This window comes from Lycium barbarum, chromosome 3 (assembly GCF_019175385.1).
Source record: "Lycium barbarum isolate Lr01 chromosome 3, ASM1917538v2, whole genome shotgun sequence".
Lineage (NCBI taxonomy): Eukaryota > Viridiplantae > Streptophyta > Magnoliopsida > Solanales > Solanaceae > Lycium > Lycium barbarum.
The window spans coordinates 12,681,509-12,702,877 of NC_083339.1; the positions used below are offsets into that span (position 1 = coordinate 12,681,509).

The window sequence follows — 21,369 nt, forward strand, 5'->3', positions numbered from 1 at the left end:
GTGGAATTAACTAATAGTTTTCCCTTAAGATGACTACTTATTGTTTCTACAACTACCCATACTAATTCCCTATAATTCGTATAAGCTAAGAGGCAAAAATAAAGTGTTAGTCATACAAGGTAAATCAAAAATACACAACAAAAAATAAGATAGAAGGAAAGAAGAGCAAATGGATCAGTCCATTTTTTAAGACTACTGCTGCAGCCTGTTTTGTTATTGGGCTTTGGCCCAGAAAGTCTTTTTTTTTATTTTTTTTATTTTGTTGCTGTGGGCAGGCTAGACAAGAGAGGAGGAGATCACGTTGGGCTATGACCCAACACCGAATGCGGGAGATGATGAGTCCCTCGGACTCGTACGCGGAGGTCATGCATAAAAATGAAAGAAAAAGGATTAATATGTGATCCATAAATAAGACTAAGCATATACAATGTAAATTCAAAAGAGGGGACAGATTTGAATTGTTACGACCAATTCCCCTAATGAAAGAAATCAAGTGAACACACACCACAATTTATGAGCCAAAACATACACGCGGACAGAATAGACGTTATGGCAAAGTCAAGACAAGATGGTACTTTAGTAGTTGGTCGATATCAATTCCTACTGAGAATACCGAAAGAGTTGAAAATGCTCTTGTTCACACTAAACAGAGGACATTCAAGAACAACACACTTGTATCTATAATAACATGATAAGTGGGAATTATATCTTGATAATTTTTCCTCGAAGCAGGGGATTGCCCATGTTTAACGTACTGACAGTTTCCAAACGAAACAGTAAGAGCAAAAAAAAAAATCAATGACTACAGCGGTCTTTTGATTCGTTTTTAAAATCCAGAATAGTTGTCAAGTAATAAACTTCACGCGTGGGACGAGACTAAAAATGAAGAAAAATGATTGTCTCTTCCATTTTCAAGAAAATAGATTTTCAGCCCAGTAGGCGTTAAATAATAGAAATAAGTGAAGCAAAAGGAAAGAATTACATAAAGTTAATTGACATTAATATGCGGAATACAAATTCCTCTGTATGATTCTAGTTCATTCTTGATCAATGTAGATGGAAATATTAAAGCAGCGAGCAACCAATAAGTCCAAGAAACTAAAAGTTTACTATCAAATGAAATCAAACTTAAACCAAAGAGTCCTCTGCCATCAGAAATAAATTGACAAGAATTTTAGAGATCAAAAGAGAGTAATTGTTGGCAAAGTTAAACTAAAGCCACGCAATTTCATCTCCAAAGCTCAACAAACAGCAGCAAAAAGATTGCACATGGATATCGCTTTTCAAAAGAAAACAGCCACAAACAAACTTTGAGCAAAGGAAGAGGAAGAAAGAGGACAATAAACACCTATTCATATCTTCAACATTTCAGAGAAAAGAACTAAACCTAGGGGATTGAAAGCTTCATTATAGTCTAGCTTAGACCCTCAGGACGAACACACCAAACTTTAAACATTGTTTCAAAATTCAAATCCTTTCATATATGCGAGGTTCCCTCGACAAGCTTAGCAGACACGATTAACCGATCACCCAATCTAAACTAACATATGCTTAATCCAATGACATTCAAACAAACAAATGTAAGCTGAAAGCGCGAGATTAATCTAAACTTTCACATAAAGCCAACACGGTCACAGAACTAAACTAAACAAGACTAAACATGCTTAATACGACCAAAATAACTGCAAACGGGCTAAGGCACAACTAAGCAGGAAAATCACATAGACAGTTCAGGGCACTCAAACAAACACTGAAATAAATCAAAGGCAAGAAATTTACCCGCTTCGGGTGCATTGAACTGGGCGTCGACGGCCTCGAATCTACTCTATCGTATTGACAGATCCGACCTTTGAGCCCAGTAAATTCGACTAAAAGTGTTCAGGGCTTTAATGAACTAAAGTTTTGTATTTCTTTTAGGCGAATCAAGTAAAACACTAAAAAAATTGAGAGCCGAGCTTTTTTCTTTCTTCGGCTGAACTTAGAGATCTATTTATAGTAGACGAAACTAGGGTTTGTCCTTGTTTTTGGGCGGGATTCCAAGTTGAATTTCGAAAATGAATCACAAAAAGACGCTGAATCTGAAACCCTCTGTTTTGTATCCATAGATTTTCAGATAAAGCAAAAGTATTTTTTGTCATCTCGTGTTGACTCGATCGTTGAAGACAGGAGAGAGAGAAACTTGTATAGAAATGGCAAGACCAAATCTGCCATGGCTGAAAACTAATTCGTTTCTTGTTTGGAAGAGGAAAGATGTGAGAGAGAGAGGAACGAAGAGGGAGGAGAAGACGAGAAAGAGATGCGGCTGATGAAGAAAAAATGATGAAACCTAATGTTTCATCTTTGTTTCAACAATCGGGTCGGGTCGGGTGATCATTTGGGTAATGTGCTGATCTGTTTTGGGCTGGCCGGGTAGGAAATAATGGGCTGCGGATTTTAAAAGGGGTAGTGGGCTGGTTTGTTAAACAAATGGACTGGTGGATCTGAATTTTTGGCCCTTTCCCTCCTTTAATTTAATTATTTTTTGGGCTTCTAATTTAATAACTAGTATAATATATATACTATGATAATTAGTGATTAATATGTAGGAAATAAAGGACTTGATAAAGTATAATTAATTTAACGGGCACAAAATCCGAAAATAAATGATGACGAACCATTTTGAAATTTGTGATAAAGTAATATTAGTAATGTTGATAGTAAAAATAATGAAAATGAAAGTAAGGATATTAATAGTAGTAAAAATAAAAAATAGTAGCGAAAACAAAGTATTTAGCTCGTTAATAAATTTAGAAGCTCCAGGAAATAAATTGAAATAAAGGAAGGACAAAATTGAGTGTCAACAATGAATACTTAGTAATATCATATTAAGATAAACAAGCAACCTTCTATTACCAAAGCTATTAATATGTTAGTTTAACTAAGTAAGCCTCTGAATCATGTTTTTAGATATAAGTTGACGTCTAAACTGATTCGAATAAGTCTAATACAAGCTAGTAATTCTCAGTTGAGGCTAAACAGAACACATAGACATGTTCATTCACTTGGCTAGATAACAGGGAAGATCTATATTGAGATTGAAACTAGTGATTAGTAGCATTTGTTATGCACAAGATTCAAATACCAGTAGACAAAACACGCAAGCATGTGGTTAAACTTTCATTACTAACATACTCTTGACTAAGGCAGCAAATGAAACAAAAACTAAGCTATGCCAAGTTAACTTTAGCAACATGATTTGACTAAAACAGTAAATAAAGCACAAAAACTATGCTAAACATGTTGACATCATCATAACTTAACTGAAAGAGTAAATAAAGCGCAAAATTGAACTAACTAAACTATTACTAACAACATAATTCAACTGAAATGGCCAATAAACCACAAAATGAATTATACTAGACTACTACTACTAAGCATAACTAAACAAAGATAGGAACTAACACACATAAAATATATCCTAAACTAGCAATTAACATGGCTATCTTCTAACACATAAACAGAAAAAGGAAAACAACCAATAAACACAGAAATAACTAAAGGAGTGATAAGTTCACCTGTTTCGAGTGCAGCGAACTGAGTGCGGGATCTCCGATATACCCTCGAAACAGCTACGACCTCCGAGTTTGCATAGACTCAGATGTGATAATAACAGGGGGGCAAACGAGAACAAAATGATTTGGTATTTAGAATGGATATTTAGAAATATTGAGACTAAAAGAAAAACAAATAGTCTCTAGGGGGTTAAGGCGGCTCAAAAACTCTTTTCTTAGGGGATTTCTGGACGACTCAAGAACTTATATTTTTCAAGGACTCAAGGCGGCTAAAAAAAAACTCTAATTTTAGAGGATTTCGGCCACTGAAAATAAACCTCCTGTTTTTTACCTCAAAAGCGATTATTTATAAGAATCAACTCGGGTTTTTCTGAGATTTGAAATTTTGGGCGGGGTTTTTAGTCAACAACGCTTCGCTTCAGACACAACGTTCAGATTTTCAGATGCTTGATTAGAACAATAAGGAAGTAGACAAAAACCATTCAAGCTTTTGTACCCGAAAAATGAAAAGGCACTGGTAAATGAAAGATTTGGGCTCATAAACGGACAAAAGCTCATTAAATATTTTCAGATGGAACAGAAAAGAAAGAATAAAATAAAAAATTTAAACTCTTTCCATGGTTGAATCCGGATAGGGCAATAAATTCTTTTCCCTAAATCGACCATGCATGGTCTGTGGGAGGTGAAATCGATCTGCGATTTTGCCGCTTTCGTCGGAGAGAGAAAGGAGTAGAAAGGGAAAAGACGAGGAGGGTGCGGGAACAAACGAATTTTGCACGAAAAGAGGGGTGGACAGCTCTGTCCATGGCTAAAGGTAGGCTAGGGTTTTGCCATAAAGGGGAGAGAAGGTCAAGGGGAAAGAAAAGGAAGGGGAGCGGCGGTGCTGAGAAAGAGATAGGGATTAGGGCAAGGCTGATGAAAAATAAGGAGATTGGGCCGGGTCGGATGCAAATTAATCGGGTATGGGCTGCTGATGTTGGACCGGTTATTAACGGTAGTGGGCTGGATTGCGGGTTTTAAAATGTGGGATGAGTTATGCAAAGGGTAGTGAGTTAAGTGAAAAAATATGGGCTGGGCATTAATGGACTGGTCCGAAAATAATTATAAGTTGATTGGGCTTGGATTTGGGTTAGATGAATTAAAATATGGGCTGAATGAAAGAAATAATTTGGGCTTCTAAATTTGCATAAAAGATCTATTTTAATTAAAATATTACCTATTATAAAAGTATGTATTTATCAGTGCTCGGATAAAAAAAAATGACGTAGTAATAGTCGTGCGATAATATATTTGAAATTCAACAGTAAGTAAACACTATTATTTAATTGCGCGAAAATAAATGCGATGCGTGTGCATAAGCTGGTAAAAATGCTGAAATGATAAAATGCGAATTATAATAATACTGGTAATAATAATAATAACAATAATAATAATAATAATAATAATAATGATAGTAGTAACGGTAATAAAATAAAAGATAATAACAGTACTGACTACAACAGGATAATGAAACGCCGGTATTAATAAAAGTTAATAATTATAGTAAAATATAAATAATTAATTCTTAAGTTTTCCAAAAATATTAAAAGCGTAAATAGATATTTCGGAGGAAAGGTAGGATAAAATTGGGTGTCAACATTGATCATGGTTAATCCAATGTTTAATTGTGATTAAATTCCACAATAATTAATTGATTAGCCAATTATGGTCTTGATTGAAAGAGCCAAATTCATTGGCTCAAATCAATTAAGGTCACTATTACAAATTGACTTTTAATTGTTTAATTGTTTCTATTATGGCCACAATTGAAATAATCAATTCATGATTTAAGGCAATTGGGGTCATTTTTGCAAAATTAGCCTTTTAATGGTTTAATTGATTTGATTATGGCCTTAATTAAAATAACCAAATTCATTGGCTTAAATTAATTATGTTCATTATTAACTTTAAATTGGCTAATTAGGCCAAATAGGGCCATAATTGAAATAATCAATAAGATTAAATCAATTAAGGTTGTATTTGTAAAATTGAGCCCATTTACACAATTAGCCGCTTTTTAAAATTAATTAATAGGTTAATTATGTCCTAATTTGATTAAAATTGAAATATTATGACTAATAATTGATATATTAGTTTTTACCCGTTTATTAAAATTACACACTTTACTCTTTATACGCGTATATACATTAAATATACGTATAGATATACGTTATATACATGCGTAAAAGGGTCATTTCATTTCTTCATAATTTGGACCGAGTCCAGTTCAAAAACGGACCAAGACCCGGCCCAAACGAAAATATCAACCTAAAGGGGGAAAACCCCTCATTTTGTTTCATTTTTGATACCAAACACACCCTATTAGTTCTCTCTCCTCGCTCCCTTCCTCTTCCATCATAAACGCTAGCCGCCGCCCTATTCTTCTTTCTCTCTCCTCGCCAAAAATGACAATAGTTCAGAGGTTTCAGACCTCCTGCAGTCTTTGTACGTTCGTTTGCATGAAGCAATTAATGCATCTGTCCTTGTAACACCCACTTCCACTCCATCTCACCCCAAACGCGGTAATACACTTCGTTTCTTTCACTTTTTCTTTTAATTTCAAGTCAAAGATTTGATTTTCTGCATATATTTGTTGTGTTGTGATTGTACGTTCTCGATCCTCATTGGTCGAGTTCGAATCAACTGGATCGAGGAGAACCAGGTTCAAATCGAGCCATTCGTTGTTAACAAAGGTCAATCTAGACCGTAAGATTCATTTTCCAAGTTATTTTCTGAAAAAAATTCACTTTGTCCCAATCAATGAATTAGGGTTTAGTATTTTTTGGGGGTTCTAATTCCATTGTAAGAAACAAGTTTATCAGACCACAAAGGCTTGAATATTGAGTATTTAACTCGAAGTTTAAGCCATTAGTAAAAGTTTAAATTTAGCTTTGAAGGTTAAGTTTTTTCTTAGTTCTAAAAATTGTGGCTAAGTTCTTGAATTGGAAGCACTAAGGCTCCAAATTCGATCTTGTTCACGGCTGCACATCAAAAAGGTAATACTCCATCTTGTTATTTCATATTAGTTAGTTCCTTGTTTGATTATGGTATAGTTTGTTTGTTGTTGTTTTAGCTTAGATATTAGTTTATAAGTATGCTTATTGTCCTGGCATGTGACTTGAATTGGTTATCATGATATTGAGTTTGGAGATGGTCTGTTTAAACACTATGCTCTTTCTAATCAAGTCTCTAATCCTGCTTCAATTATTGAGATGAGTAATGGATTAATGTATCTCTATTGAAGTACAAAAATTCTAATGGCTTGTTTTAAGAATGTTAATAAACCCTGGGTACTTTCTTAAATGATACTTGGATCACTGATTAGCTATTCATATCCCTTAATGTGATGATACATGACTGTGAGACTCAGCATTAATGAGTTGAATGATTTTTGATGATATTGTTTAATCATGTTTGGACATCTAGACCATTGATGCATCTGTAACCTGACCGTAGACCTTGATTGGTTAAATCAGATAGAACTGAGATAATTCATTTGAGTTAACTTATAAGATTTGTTAGTTTATTGGTTGAAGCAGGCTAATCTGAAAACCCTAAGCTTGTTTTCTGATTCACATATGTTTGTTCATGTCATGTTGGTTGCATAGACCTTGACCAGGTTAAGTGAGGTATCATAGTTAGTCCAAAAAAGTCTTAGTAAGTTTTGACATGCCTACACAAGTTTTAAAATGTGATCAAGGTGCTAGAAGGTGCTTGAATAAGACTTGATTGTCTCTGAATGTGCATAAGCCTACTTGAGGATGTCCTAAAACATGACTAAAGGATCTGAAGAGGTTTGAATAGGCTTAATTGTATCTAAGTGTGCTTAAGTCTGTCTAAAGTGTTTGAAGTCCACCTAAGTCTGTCTAGACACATATGAAATAACATAAGTGTGGTCTTGGTATAATCTGATTAGTATACACTAAGGTAAAAGATGAAACAAGTAAAGGTCTCAGTTGAACTATGTGAATTAAAATGAAAAGATAAGGTGGTTCCTATCCTAGTTGATTAAGTCTGACCTAAAAATGATATCTTAATTACTGAGTGTTCATGTTTTAAAGGGTACATATAGTCACTATAAGAGTAAGTAAACTTTAAGGGGTGTTGTCTAGTTCCTGAGGATGTGGGATACACTGTTTGACCTTGTCATTTCATGTTGTGTATGAATCATGCTTAGAATGGAAATGAGAGTTCTGGCAGGTCTTTAAATATGTTAGTATACTGTAGATGTCAGCAAGATTTCACCTAGACTAATCATATAACCTTAGGAACCTTTCTTGACTACCATTAGGTCTAAGAAGAAGGAAAGGGATTGGGTTGTTTCAGAAGAGTAAAGGGTGAGCTTAGGCATGAACTGGAAGTGATGACCAGTGGAACCTTTGCTCCTTTTTTACTGAAGGTAGGGCTCAGGAAGGGGTTGTGGAGGTGATAGCCTCACCTTGCCCTGTACCTCCTTCAGGACTCTGAGACCCTCTCTTCTAAATCCTGACTCTATTAGCTATGGGGCCTATCAAAGTTATTTTGTTTTTCTTTCTTTGACTAATTCATTAAGACTTAAGTTCCTATCCAGAATCACCTAGGTAAATTAATACCCTAGGATCAATAATGTTAGATATGAAGAAATGGGTAATAATGTCTGTTGTGATCAGTCTCAATGTACTTCATGCACCTATTTCTGTATCTAGTCTGATTAGTGACCTTAGTTTGAAACAAAAGGGACTCTGAGGATTGAAAATAGTTTGGTTCCCCTTATGTAAGAAAGATATCTGTTTAAATATGTATAATTCTGTCCTGAACCATTTTTGTTGATCCTGATAGCATAAGTATATTTGGAACCTGTCTTAACTTTGTATGACCATACTTGACGTATCTTGGTTATAAAAAGATGAAAGATGAAACTCGGAATATATTCATAGTCTAACAAGTCTCAAGCAAGAATGCACATGTCAGTTTGTGTCCCCTTTATGATCAATAGAGGTTTTACGAGTAATTTCTGTGATCAAAGTCTCATGTCAAGGGGCTAAATTACTGATCTGTTAATGTGAATTGAAGTGTTTTGGATTAAGATTGATTCAATGATGGTGTTTGTGTAAGTCATAAGTATCCACAGGCCAATTTAAAACCACTTGGCATTGAAAGAGCCTTTTCAAGGTGCCTTAGGAGAGGATTAAGGAGAACCAAGTCCAACTTGGTTCAAAATGCCTTTTCTCCAAATAAAATGCACCATGGCACATTCTATAAGTCCATGGAGGTGTATGTTGGCTATGTGAATGCATCTGACCTTACCATCCTATCATTGAACCAAGGGTAAAGGGTAAGATCAGTGTATTTCCTTGTATAAACAATCTATTGAGACTGAATAATGAACCTGTTTATGTGTAAGGGACTGTTTTTCTTGGTCTGAAGATAAAAAAGGGTTTTCTTTGAAATTCATGGTACCAAATTTTAACTAAAAACAAAAAATGAAGATGTTAGAGTATTCAGATCATTCAACTTGTAGGATACTTCTTCAATCATTTCTATGCTCCCCTTCCTTGTAGTATTTTTGGACTTGCATAATCCCCATCCCCTTCCCTTCTCTTTTGTGATCATGTTTACAATTTTTTTGAGTCTGTTTTGATTTGGATGCTCTCATTACATGATTAACACTACCTAAGCTTGAAAGAATTGAATAAGTATTAACTTGATTACACTTTAAAGTTTGTGTGTATTGTTGACCAAAGCACGATTTATAAATAAGCTCACTATGAAAGCATGCTGTCTAGATTGTTCTGATTGGATGACTTGAATCTAGTATGGCTTTGGTTTAGGTTGAATTTTGATTGAATTGAGGACAAATATTAATAAACAAAGATATACATAGTCTAGAAAAACAAAAGGGGGAATATGTACCAGGTATACAACTAGTATACATAGCAGATGTGTAAATTATATGTATACCAGGTGTATACATGAATACTGACTATATAAAAAGAGTGTATTTAAATAAACAAAGGGGTAAACCTCACTTAGGATTGAATATGTAGCCCAAGTTTGAACTAAGGAAATCTCTTGGCTTGATCCATTTTAGCCTAACAACCAAATTAGCCCATGGATCGCACTTAGTTCAAAATAGGATGCGAAATGGGGGATCGGGTAGGTTCCTTTAGGCGCAACCTTGGGCTGTCAAGCCCAATAACTTGAAACAGTATGTGTGTGTGTATTCTTGCCTTTTATATGTGTTATATATATATATATATATATATATATATATATATATATATATGATAAGTACAACTGTATTTTGCTAATCGGTGTCATGACCCAACCCGCCATGATTGGTACCCACACTAACTCCTAGTGGGTGAACCAGTACGCCTAACCATCTACTCATTCAATCCATTTTTTTTTTAACCAATTCATAACAGTTAAACACAAGATAAAGCCATAAATATTCATGCCATAAAATAATAACATAAATGCGGAAGTCCTAACTATTACAAACCCTAAAATCTGAAAGTCACCGTACAAGGACTCTAATCCGAAACATGTCTAAGAAATGTATACTGTCTGAAATAAATAACCATCAATGTCTGGAATGGAAATAGACATTAGGAAAAAGAAGATCTTCTGGCGGCTTGGCATGAATAAAAGCTCACCCCCAATCTGTCAGCAAACGGCCTCAACGCTAAATATGAGGTCGGGTAGCAATCTCTGGATCACAATCTGCACTCAAAAGAGTGCAGCAAAGTAGTATCAATACAAACACTATGTATCGGTAGATATCATAGGCTGACTAATATTAGTATCATGCATGAATCGTAAAATCAGTAAAATAGACAGACCAGTCAACATCACATAATCAGATAGCCCAACAACAAGTCAACCAATGATATTAACAATCAAGTCACCCAATGGTATCAAAATCAAGTCAACGAAAGCAAACAACGGAAATAAGTCTACCTACAACATTCTCAATACTCAATCACTGACCACTCGTGTACACACATGCTAATTGGTGTCATTGCCCAATAGTCATGACCTGCAGGGGACCCATGGTGTCCATGTACCACTCGTTTCGGACTCACTTCTTGGACCCGAGCTCACAACTAGCCACATCCTCACCCCCGGTCAAATATGCCTATTCATATTTAGGTCTCATCCTCACCCCCAGTCAAATGAGCCTTTTCATATATATATATATACACACACATATTTATTGTCACATCGCTTTCATAATAGATTTATCATTTTATACCTCAATTTCACCAAGAAGATTATGTTAACTTCTCACCACAACATCATCAACCTTTAGGTCTAACATATCGAATAGTGGCACTAAGCCCACATAATCACTTAATCAATAGCGGATAGGAATTTCACACATTATGCTTGAAGACTACATGCTTTCTCCTATTAATTTCACAACGCATACAATCAACTAATCAAAATCTAACTCAAGTAGACCGTAACCTACCTCAACTACAGAGCTGCAACAATGCAGGTTACTCCGCTATAGCCTTTCCCTTCCGTAATGCCTCGGAACGCTCAAAGTCTAGCAATTAAGATGCTAAATAAGTCACAATCACTCTAGTCACAAAATCAATTCAATGAACACCCTTCCTTTTTTCCCCATTCTAATGGGTGGTTGATTTCTAGGTGTAAATCAACCTAACATTGGCCTTAACAATCACGAACTATCAGTTTACAAGGCTATTTCATCAAATTATCTTTTATAAGCAGTTTATATGGTCAAGCTACTATCTTTATGAGACCCTAAGTCTCAATTCATTTAGTCCATGTCTCTAATGGTTCAATTCTTGATTAGAAAGTGATAACCTAATCCATTAGATGATAAACACACAATAACAATCATAACCCACCAACTATTGAAAGTCTATTAAGTTCTGGGGTTACTATTCCCAATTCACCATTGTAGACCCATAAAAGGGATGATAATCATAGAGATGAAAGTGTAATGATGGAAGGAATGGTTGAGACTTATCTCCGAAGGATATTCTTGCCCCAGCTTAGAATTTCGCCCTAGGTGCTTGTTGGGAACTGTTTTGGCTGGACACAAACCAAATATGCATTTCTATCGTAAAACACGCTACGAACTCGCTCGCGCACTTAGATTTCCCAAAAGAGGTCGTTTTGATGTGGGGTTGACCAAGGTCATCTCCAACACTACCAAAACTCAACTTTCCAACCAAGTACCCAAAACACACCCTAATGCCTCGGGACCCGAACCAAAGGCTCGACTAAGTCAAAAATGACATTCTGGACCTAATGAAATCAATGAAACCACGGAAATGACACAATTATCCCCAGTGTTGACTTTGGTCAAAATTTTCCATTTAACTAACTCCCAAACTTCTAAACTTACTAAAATCAATCCAAAACTTGCCCGATTACCTCTGGAACCGCGCCAACCATCCCTGCAAGTAGGGGTGTTCATGGGTTGGTTTGGATCGATTTTGCGTTAAAACCAAAAACAAACCATTTTAGCCTGTTTTTAAAATTCTTAAAACCAAACCAAACCAAATATAATACATATGCATCGGTTTGGTTCGATTTGAGTCGGTTTTCCAGTTTTCGAGAAAACTAACTTTATTTCCCTCTTTCATATTTTTTTCGAACAATTAGGAGAGAATTTTCTATCATTTTCCAAATTATAATTCGTTACCTTTTTATTGTGGTAGCTATAATATTCTCGGATTATGGAAGACATATCTTAGGACTTATAAGTTTTAATTAAGTGAATAAAAATTTATAAGAAATACCAAAAATAAATATAGGTAAATTTCATAGTTGTTTCTTTGAACAAAAGAGATTGAATTCATTTATTTGTTTATAGAAATGGGCTAAAGGTATAAAGTTTAATAACCTATTAGAGATAAGTAATATTTTTACTGAAAACGTATACAAATTATTTAAAAGTATTTATAAAAATTAATATATTGTATATATATAATTATAAACTTCATGTAGAAATTTTGTCGGTTTGGTTCGATTTTTTTCTTCGGTTCACTTTTCATAAAACCAAAACCAAACCAAACCAAATATTATCGGTTTTTAAAAATATAAAATCAAATCAAGCCAACCCAAATAAATATCGGTTTATTTAATCGGTTTGGATAAGTTTTTTTACCAAACCGTGAACACTCCTACCTGCAAGTCATAAACACATAAAAGCAACCCCAGAAGGGTAATTTAGGAATTTCTAAGTGAAACGCTCAAAATGACTTAGCGCGTCGTTACACACGCGATATCATTACCCTTTAAAAAATTTCTCTGATTTGGCAATTTTCTAGTCAGGCAATGTTTTGAACTTGAACTAGTCGATACTTCCTAGGTAAAGAAGCAACAAAAAAGAATCAGCGAATAAGGAAAAAAACGTGCATTTCTGAGTAACCTTTTGGAAGCTTTCGTATCCTTGAAACCAGCTAATATGGTCTTTTAACAATCACTTAATGCCACGTATTTGTGACTAACACAAATCATGTTTATTTTAAAAAATCATTTACATTTCCCCAATTTTAACATACTAGTTTGGACACGTGTGTTGCACGTGTATTCCATGCTAATTTGTATAAATATTTTAATAATATAGCAACAAGTGTGCAATGAGTTGTGCAAAAATTAAAGAGATAAAATACAAGCTCAAACCCATGAATGATGAGCATATTCTCAAACTTAGCCTCAGCTGGCAAGTATGTCCTCCAACTTTGGGTGTGCACAAGTAGGCACCTCAACTCGTCTCCACATTGTCAGTTGAGCACTCTAACTTACAAAATGACTATCTAGACACCTCAACTTGTATAAAGTACACCTCGAAACGTTATGTGCCATGTCAACATTTATGTTTACGTGTTCAACTTTATACAAGTTGAGGTGCCTACTTATGCACATTCAAAGTTGGAGGACATACTTGCTAGCTGAGGCTAAGTTTGAGAATATGCTCTTCATTCATGGGTTTTGAGCTTGTATTTTATCTCTTTAATTTCTGTACAACTCATTGCACACTTGTTGCTATATTATTAAAATATTTATATTAATTAGCATGGAATACACGTGCAACACACGTGTCCAAACTAGCATGTTAAAATTGGGGCAACGTAAATAAAGTTAGTTTCATTATGTCTTTTTAGGGTCTGTTTGAGGGTCCTAATTGTTTGAATTTGAAAAAAAAACATTTCTTAATTATATATGGAAAAGGATAGAAAATCTCAAAACAGACACGTGTCCTAAGTTTGAGGGTCAGTTTATTTATTATGTCTTTATTATCAGTGCATACACATCATATTGAAAAATTGCTATCAAGTAAATATCAAAAGTAATATTTGAAATACTACAATTACGCAATTCTTATACTATCAAGTATTCAACTTGAAATCATTTCATGTTTCATTATGTCAAAAACATATAATTTAAATATCAGTTAAGATTGCAAAATGGTTCACGTCTTAAAGCTTTTATCTTCTTTTTAAGAAATTGTTTTCTCCACCTTTTTACAGCCGCTTACATAGCATGAGCTGTTGTCGTATAAAAGTAGTGTTTTGTAAAAGCTGTACAAAAATTCGATTAACATATGCTTTTCTTAGGATAGCTAGCAAACCATTTCAATTTCATAGTGTATACCTACACATAATTAATAGTTATTTGTCCTCGAAATAATTATTTCTAAAATATTTAATTGATATGTATAAATCATAATTACATGGACATGTATCCTTTGTCTCACTTAAAAAATTATTAGCATATGGATTCGACCAAAAAAAAATAAAATTGAATTGTACAACTATTAATTATATCGTGAAACTAACACAGCAGAATTATGTGTCGGATTTGTACATATTGATCCAGCCATAATGATGAACACTTACCAGACTTAACTTTAATATCTTCTTAACAAAAGAAAATATAACATGCGGTATTTCCTTTTATATTAAAACACAATAAGGGATCTGAAAGCGTGCTCCATCTTAGCAGAAACAAAGGTGAACTTCTTAAGAACAAAATTCAGCCAGTAAATACATATCTCACATATTCAAATTATAAAAGAACCACAAATACAGAATCTCCAACAAATATGAACTTAAAGCATTATTTCTTATGCAAAATAAGCTAATTAAAGCATGACATATATAGGATCATATACAATTCCTTACCGCAGATCGTAGAAGGAAAACACATGCACATTTTCAACTCATAATTAAGTATTAAACATAGTTTCTAAACATGGATTTTGTTCAACAGTAATCTACATGCTTAACATTTACAAGATAGTATATTTGTTAGCAATTTTTTGAATTCCCTCCTAGTTGGGCTCTGTAAACTTCCCTTGAATGGTATATTGATGCCTAAAAATAAAAACATGTCCTGAGAGATATCTAGTGTAGTTAACTGTTGTTATTATTATTGTAGTACTTTTTCTTGTTCCACTATCCACTCAAAGACAACAAATATTCAGGTAAAAAAGGAAGTAATCCTTTAGCTATAAGCCCAAAAACAGTTCCAACTATACTATGCCTCAAAAGTAAACGTCCTCAATCTTAATTACTTATTAGTAGTCTTTGGGAGGGAAAAGGATGTTATCATCTTTAGTGATAATGCGACGTTTTTGTAGCTTCTCGTCACCCCTTCTTTTCCTTCTGATCTCCGTAGAAGAGCTTCATTTTCTAATTATTTATCTCAAAAAAATGAGTAATAACAATGGAGAGTGTTGCTTACTACGAATTTGCATAAATAAGAGGATACAGTTTCCTGAATAATCATAAAAACTAACAAAGAAAAGTAAATTTACCAGGTAAATCTGCAGTTTTTCTGTGTTGTTTCATCCATTTGTGATGGTTATGCATATTGCAAATTTATAACTCTCCGTATATAAGCTCATAAGTAGGTTGATAATATTCTTCAGCAAATACAATAATGCATAGCAATTTATTGTGGTAAATACATATACATGGCCATTGGTTGTATGATATAGATAATTATGGATGATAACATAGAAACCCAAAGGTTTACTGAACACTAAGTTAATGGTAGAAGGTGAAAATGCTTTGGTGGTGTTAAATTTCTAATTCCCACGTTCACACCAGCCATGATACGACTCTAATTAAATAGCCAATTTAATTGGGTAATTTAATTAGTATGATTTGAGTTGAAAGGACTTATAACTGAACTTGATGTAATAAAGACTTTAAAGGAGGAGAGGAAAATGAAATAGAAGAAGGAAATATGACAGAGAAACGGTAACACCTAGTATGAGACTAATCCTTTTTAACTGTTTTGAATTTATTATACCTAGGTATTAAGTAGTGAATGCCCTCAATCCTCTAATTGGATTCATTGATTTTTCATGGTCTGAAGCATTAATGTACTGCTACTGCTTCATTTCTAATTGACCAGTTCATTGTTAATGTAATTAAAAATTATAATGTAAAAAGATATGGCTTTAATTAGATATATATTTAATAAGATTTTGATTTAGAGTAAGGGCAAAATGGTAAACTAACTTTGAAGGTGAGAGATTTCCACTTTTAGTACAACTAGTTTTCGAATACGTGTATCTCATTCTAATTAGAATAAGCATTTACAAATATTATAATAATTGTGCGATGAATTAGATAGAAATTGAAGGAGGAAAATGCAAGCTCAAACTGATAAATGATGAGTTTATTCAACTGACATATCCAGAGTTCAACTTGTCAATTATTTCTTATTTTATATGTCAACAACACAGAAGCTATATTTGAGTTTGAGGAGCACCGACTATGGGGAAAAAAAGGTTTCATATCTTAAAAAGTTTTGTCTTATTTTTAAAAAATTGTGGCCTCCTTTTTACATTCGCTTACATATCAAGAAGTTGTTGTCGAATGAAAGTAGTGTTTTGTAGTTATACATAAACTAGATCAATGAATGCCTTTCTTAGCATGTGTAGTAGATCATTGTCAATTTCATGTTGTACACCTACAAAATAATTATATATTTTTTTTTATAAACACAAAACCATTATAATTATTAATTTGTGATACAAATAATATGTAGGTTGTTAAATTATTTATTTGATATATATATATAAATCATAATCAAACACATTTGTATATGTACCCTTTGTCTAATTCAAAATTACGAGTCATTAATTTAACAAATAAATATTACTTAAATTTTATAAATATAATTGTATTCTAAAAATTAGCACGCACAAGTTATGGCCATGGAAGGATTCAAAATAGTGATATAAAACCTTCGAACGGTTTAAAGAGAAATCACAAATTATAAGACAAAATTGACGGGGAAAAAAATCAATTACAAACAAAAAGAGCTTCTAATATAATAGGAAAACTAATAAAAATTGCACATACAATTAACTTGAAAATGCAAAGCGGAACAAGAAAAAATGACAGACAAAAATAAAATCTTTTTTCTCCATGCCTCAGCATTCATCATTTAGTAAGAGGAGGATTTGTTTTCTTTCCTTCCATTGAATAAGAAAATGAAGATATGACGGAAAGCTAACATGTAATCGTTAACCCATACACAACAAATTATGAAAGATGGGACAGAAATAAATAAAGGTCTGATACCTAACAACAATGTAAAAGAAGAATTGAGAAAAAAACTAAAAAGTTAACCTGTGATATTGTTGTAGGACGACAGTGGAAAAACGAACGAATATTTTGAGAAAGAGTATATTTGATAAAACAAGAGAAATGTGATAATGTGGACAATTTGATGTGCCTTCTTGTAGTGTGAACTGAAGAATGCAATAAGTCTGCAATTTTTTTTTTTTTACCACCGTGGAAGATGGAAGAGCAAAGTTGATATGTGCTTTTACTACTTGTTGCTAATCTCTTCATTTGCTCAAAACAATAGATTATGCATGAACCTCATTCAAGTCTGAATTAAGTGCTTCCAATTCTTGGTTTGAAGAGTATTATAATTATATGTTTTTTTTGAATTTCTTGTGAATTGCTCTAATTTTTTTTTTTTACATTATTATTATTATCACAGAAAAGTAAATTTGATGAACTACATACTTAACCTTCACATAAAGAAAAATAACACAATCATTTCTTGTGAAAATATTAAATTTGACAACAGAACTTGCCAAGGACCAAATGGCACAAATTCTCAGCTTCAATCAATAATGTATCACTTATATTACTTACAACTGCACGTCTCCAATTTCATTTCTTTGGAAAATCCAAAGGTGTGTACAAGCCTGATTTTCCTTATAGTCCTTTACATTGGTTTAACTACACGGGGAGCCCTCTAAAGTACTCTAGTTAACAATGAGACCAAAATCATGGTTTTACCATTTAACACTAGGGTGGAGCTAATGTTGACACCCAATTTTGACCCTCCTTTATTCCAATTCATTTTCTTGAGCTTCTAAATTATTAATAAACTAAATATCATATTTTTCGCCCTTACTTTATTACAATTTCTACTATATTATTATCGTTAAGTATTAATACGTCGTACATCGCTACTTATTATGTATTAATCATAAGATGTAACTTAGATAATATTTTTTTACTCTATTATTACTTTACTTATATTTTATTAAATTACACCTTATTAATGTTAATTGCTAAATTATTATTATTATTATTATTATTATTATCACACACACACATATATATATATATATATATATATATATAATATTTTGTTAATACAAAGAAGCCTAAAAGAAATTAATTAGAAGAGGGAAATGCCCATCAAATTCAGCCATTCAAGCCCACTTTTACGGCCAAGATATCAGCCCAAATAAAGAGCCAAGACCTACTAATTTAACCCTCTGAAATGACCGAATTATCCCACTTGGAATTCAAATCAGCTAGGTTTCTGAATCTCTCAAGCTACGCACACAAACTTTCTTTTCCCCTTTGATGAAAGCTCGGACTTTCACAATTATGGCTGATATCTTGTCTTGTCATTTTGGGTAAGGCCTGAAGCAAATCTTGACTTTTACAACCAAATCACGTGAAGTTCAGCCTAATCTACAACATTCAAATTTCAAATCTCTGACCAAGACCTTCATCTCGATTTCCTGCTCAAGAGTTAAATTCCAAAAAGCCCTAGCTTCTTGCTATAAATACTCCTCTTTGGAGTCCAATAGAGAGAGAGAGATTAGCTGCCTCTTCATATCTTGAGAAAATAACATTGATACTTCTTCACTCTCACCATTGTTAGTGTTTCTCAAAAAGCTCTAAAACATTATTACCAAAAATTTGTTTCTATCTCGATAGAATTTTAACCGCAACAGAGGTATTCTAATTTTTCTAACTCAAGTTTCGAATCTGTTTCATAACGAGAGAGTAGATTCGAGGCCGTTGACGTTCCGTTCACTGCACCAACAAAAGAGTAAGATGGACACTCAAACTTAGCAAGTGACCAGATAGACACCCGAACTTGGCAAAAGAGTGTCTTTTGGACATCCGTGTACATATGCCCAAGTGCGTGAAATACAATTGCTTCAAATGTGTTAAGTGGACCAATTGTTAAATGACACATGTAATTTCAAAAAAAAAAAACAAAAAAAAAAGAGATAAATGTAACTAAAAATATTAGAAAAAAACTAAAAAAAAATGTAAAGAAAATGCGATAAAGGCAAAATGAAATACCCATTTCTTGAGGGATGTTTGATTTTTACAATATGCAACTTGAATAAATTCTAAGATTTATCTGTATTAATTATGTTTTATTGAGTTTTCTTCCCTAACATTCGATAGTCTACTTGAATTTTTATGCTTTTTGGGTGATATAGTAATAACCTAATGATGAAAAAGAAGTTGGTATGAAAAAGAAGTTGATCTTTGTAAAAATGAAAAACATGAAGCTAATGATCGAAGGAGAAGAATGATAATATAATACACTCTGTCCCAATTTATGTGATATATTTTTCTTTTTAGTCTGTCAAAAAAATACATTTCCTTATTTGACAATAATTTAACTTTTACTCTACCTTTTATGCTTAATGATTCAAAAGTCTTTCTTTATTTCTTAAATTTCATGCCTAGTTAAATTATATCACATAAATTGAGACGGAAGGAGTTTCAAAGAAGAAGTAACCGAAAACTGTAGGATCCACATTAAGTAATATATTGAAATGTAAAAGATCAACTACATTAATACACGTAAGAAATTATGTGGAAAAGAAGAAAGAAGAAATCACAACTAAAGTTGCTCAATCGCTCATATGCGCGTGCAGAAGATACCATTTGCCACGTCAGCATAAAATGTTTAAGAGACACACTTTTGCCAAGTTCGAGTGTCTATCTGGTCACTTGCTAAGTTTGAGTGTCCATCTTACAAAACTTGCCAACTTTAAGGGTCTATCTAGGTATTTAGCCAAACTTCAATCTTTTTTCTGTTTTTCTTTTACTGCTAATGTGAAATGAATGTTCCTGTTTTAGGTAAAATCATGAGTTAGAGTTTCTCTGGTTTAGGAATCATGCTTCGGCGTTTTCTTTATCTAATATTGTTCTTCTAAATTTTTAAAGCTCTGTTTGAGATAGCTCTTATGAGATGATCACTTGTTTTGATATAAACTTTAAGTCTTATAAATTTTGTGCTTCAGCCTTTGTTAGAAAATCATTGAAAAAATGGATATTTTGTTTAGCTTTTTGTTAGTCGTGGATACTACTTGGATTTGAGTTTGTTAGTTTAATATTTAGTAGCATTGTTGTTATAATGGCTGTAGGATATCCACCTCCCTGTTATAGAATAATGTCTCTAATAAAATCTATACCTTTTTTTGGTAGTTCAGCTATTGATACGTAGCAAGTATAACCATTGTATTTTGAGACAAAACTCTTTCATGTATTAGATATCAGGGAAATAGACATTCAACTTGCATCTCTTGGATCGCTGAGTTTTCTTAGGATCGCATCTCTTTTGATCGTTAAGTTTGTTTAGGCTTGAGACAAGAATCTGCATTCAGTAGTTTAGTTAATAATATCATGCTTAGCTCTTTTTTTTTTCATCTGGTGTGCACTCATGGATCTTTTATAAAAATGATTACCTCATTTGTCAAAAAGTGACCATGGATCTTTTATAAAAATGATTACCTCATTTGTCAAAAAGTGACTTCCATAGGGTATAGAGCATGTTTCTTTGTTTATTCACGTGTAGATTTTAGTGTGAAAATTTGATTAATTGTTCATGTCTTTAAGGCCCTTATGTCTTTAAGGTCCTTATTCATGTATATATTTGTAGTGGCTTTCTTTAACTTACGGGTTGTGAATTGAATGATAGTGCTACTTTACTTCGTTTACTTATTTTTCATAAAAAAGAATCATACCGTTACTTTAATCTTCTGTTACTTTTCTTTGTTTACATGAACACCGGAGCCGAAGAGTTTCACTTTGAGACTCAACGATGCCGCTGCCACACGAAGTCATACGTCCTCTTCTCTTTTCCCAATTTGTTAAATAGTGACATTGAGAGGTTCCGTCCTTTTGCTGAAGTTGGATCCGAGCCGATTATTTCATCTTATCTCCATCTTGTCTTTTTTATGATTCGTTACATGTTGTGTGACTAAATTGCCGTCTTTTATTTTGGTCGTGACTTTAGCTGCATAAAAACAGAGAGCTACTTAGTATTTTGACCTTTAGCTAATAAACAAATGTTTTATTTTAATCTTCATAGTAAGATCTTTTGGACTTGTAAATGTCACGACCCGACTAGGGGCCATGACGGGTATCCGGAGCTAACTACCGAGCACCACTCATTCTACTACTCATCATACTTAATCTACCTTCATTTATTATTCCTGACACAGCTAGCC

At 33.3% G+C, this 21,369-nt stretch overlaps 1 pseudogene; it reads left to right on the forward strand.

Moving 5' to 3' along the window:
- The window catches only part of LOC132630318 (laccase-17-like), a 45,531-nt pseudogene that overhangs the window by 19,590 nt on the left and 4,572 nt on the right, over nucleotides 1–21,369 (forward strand).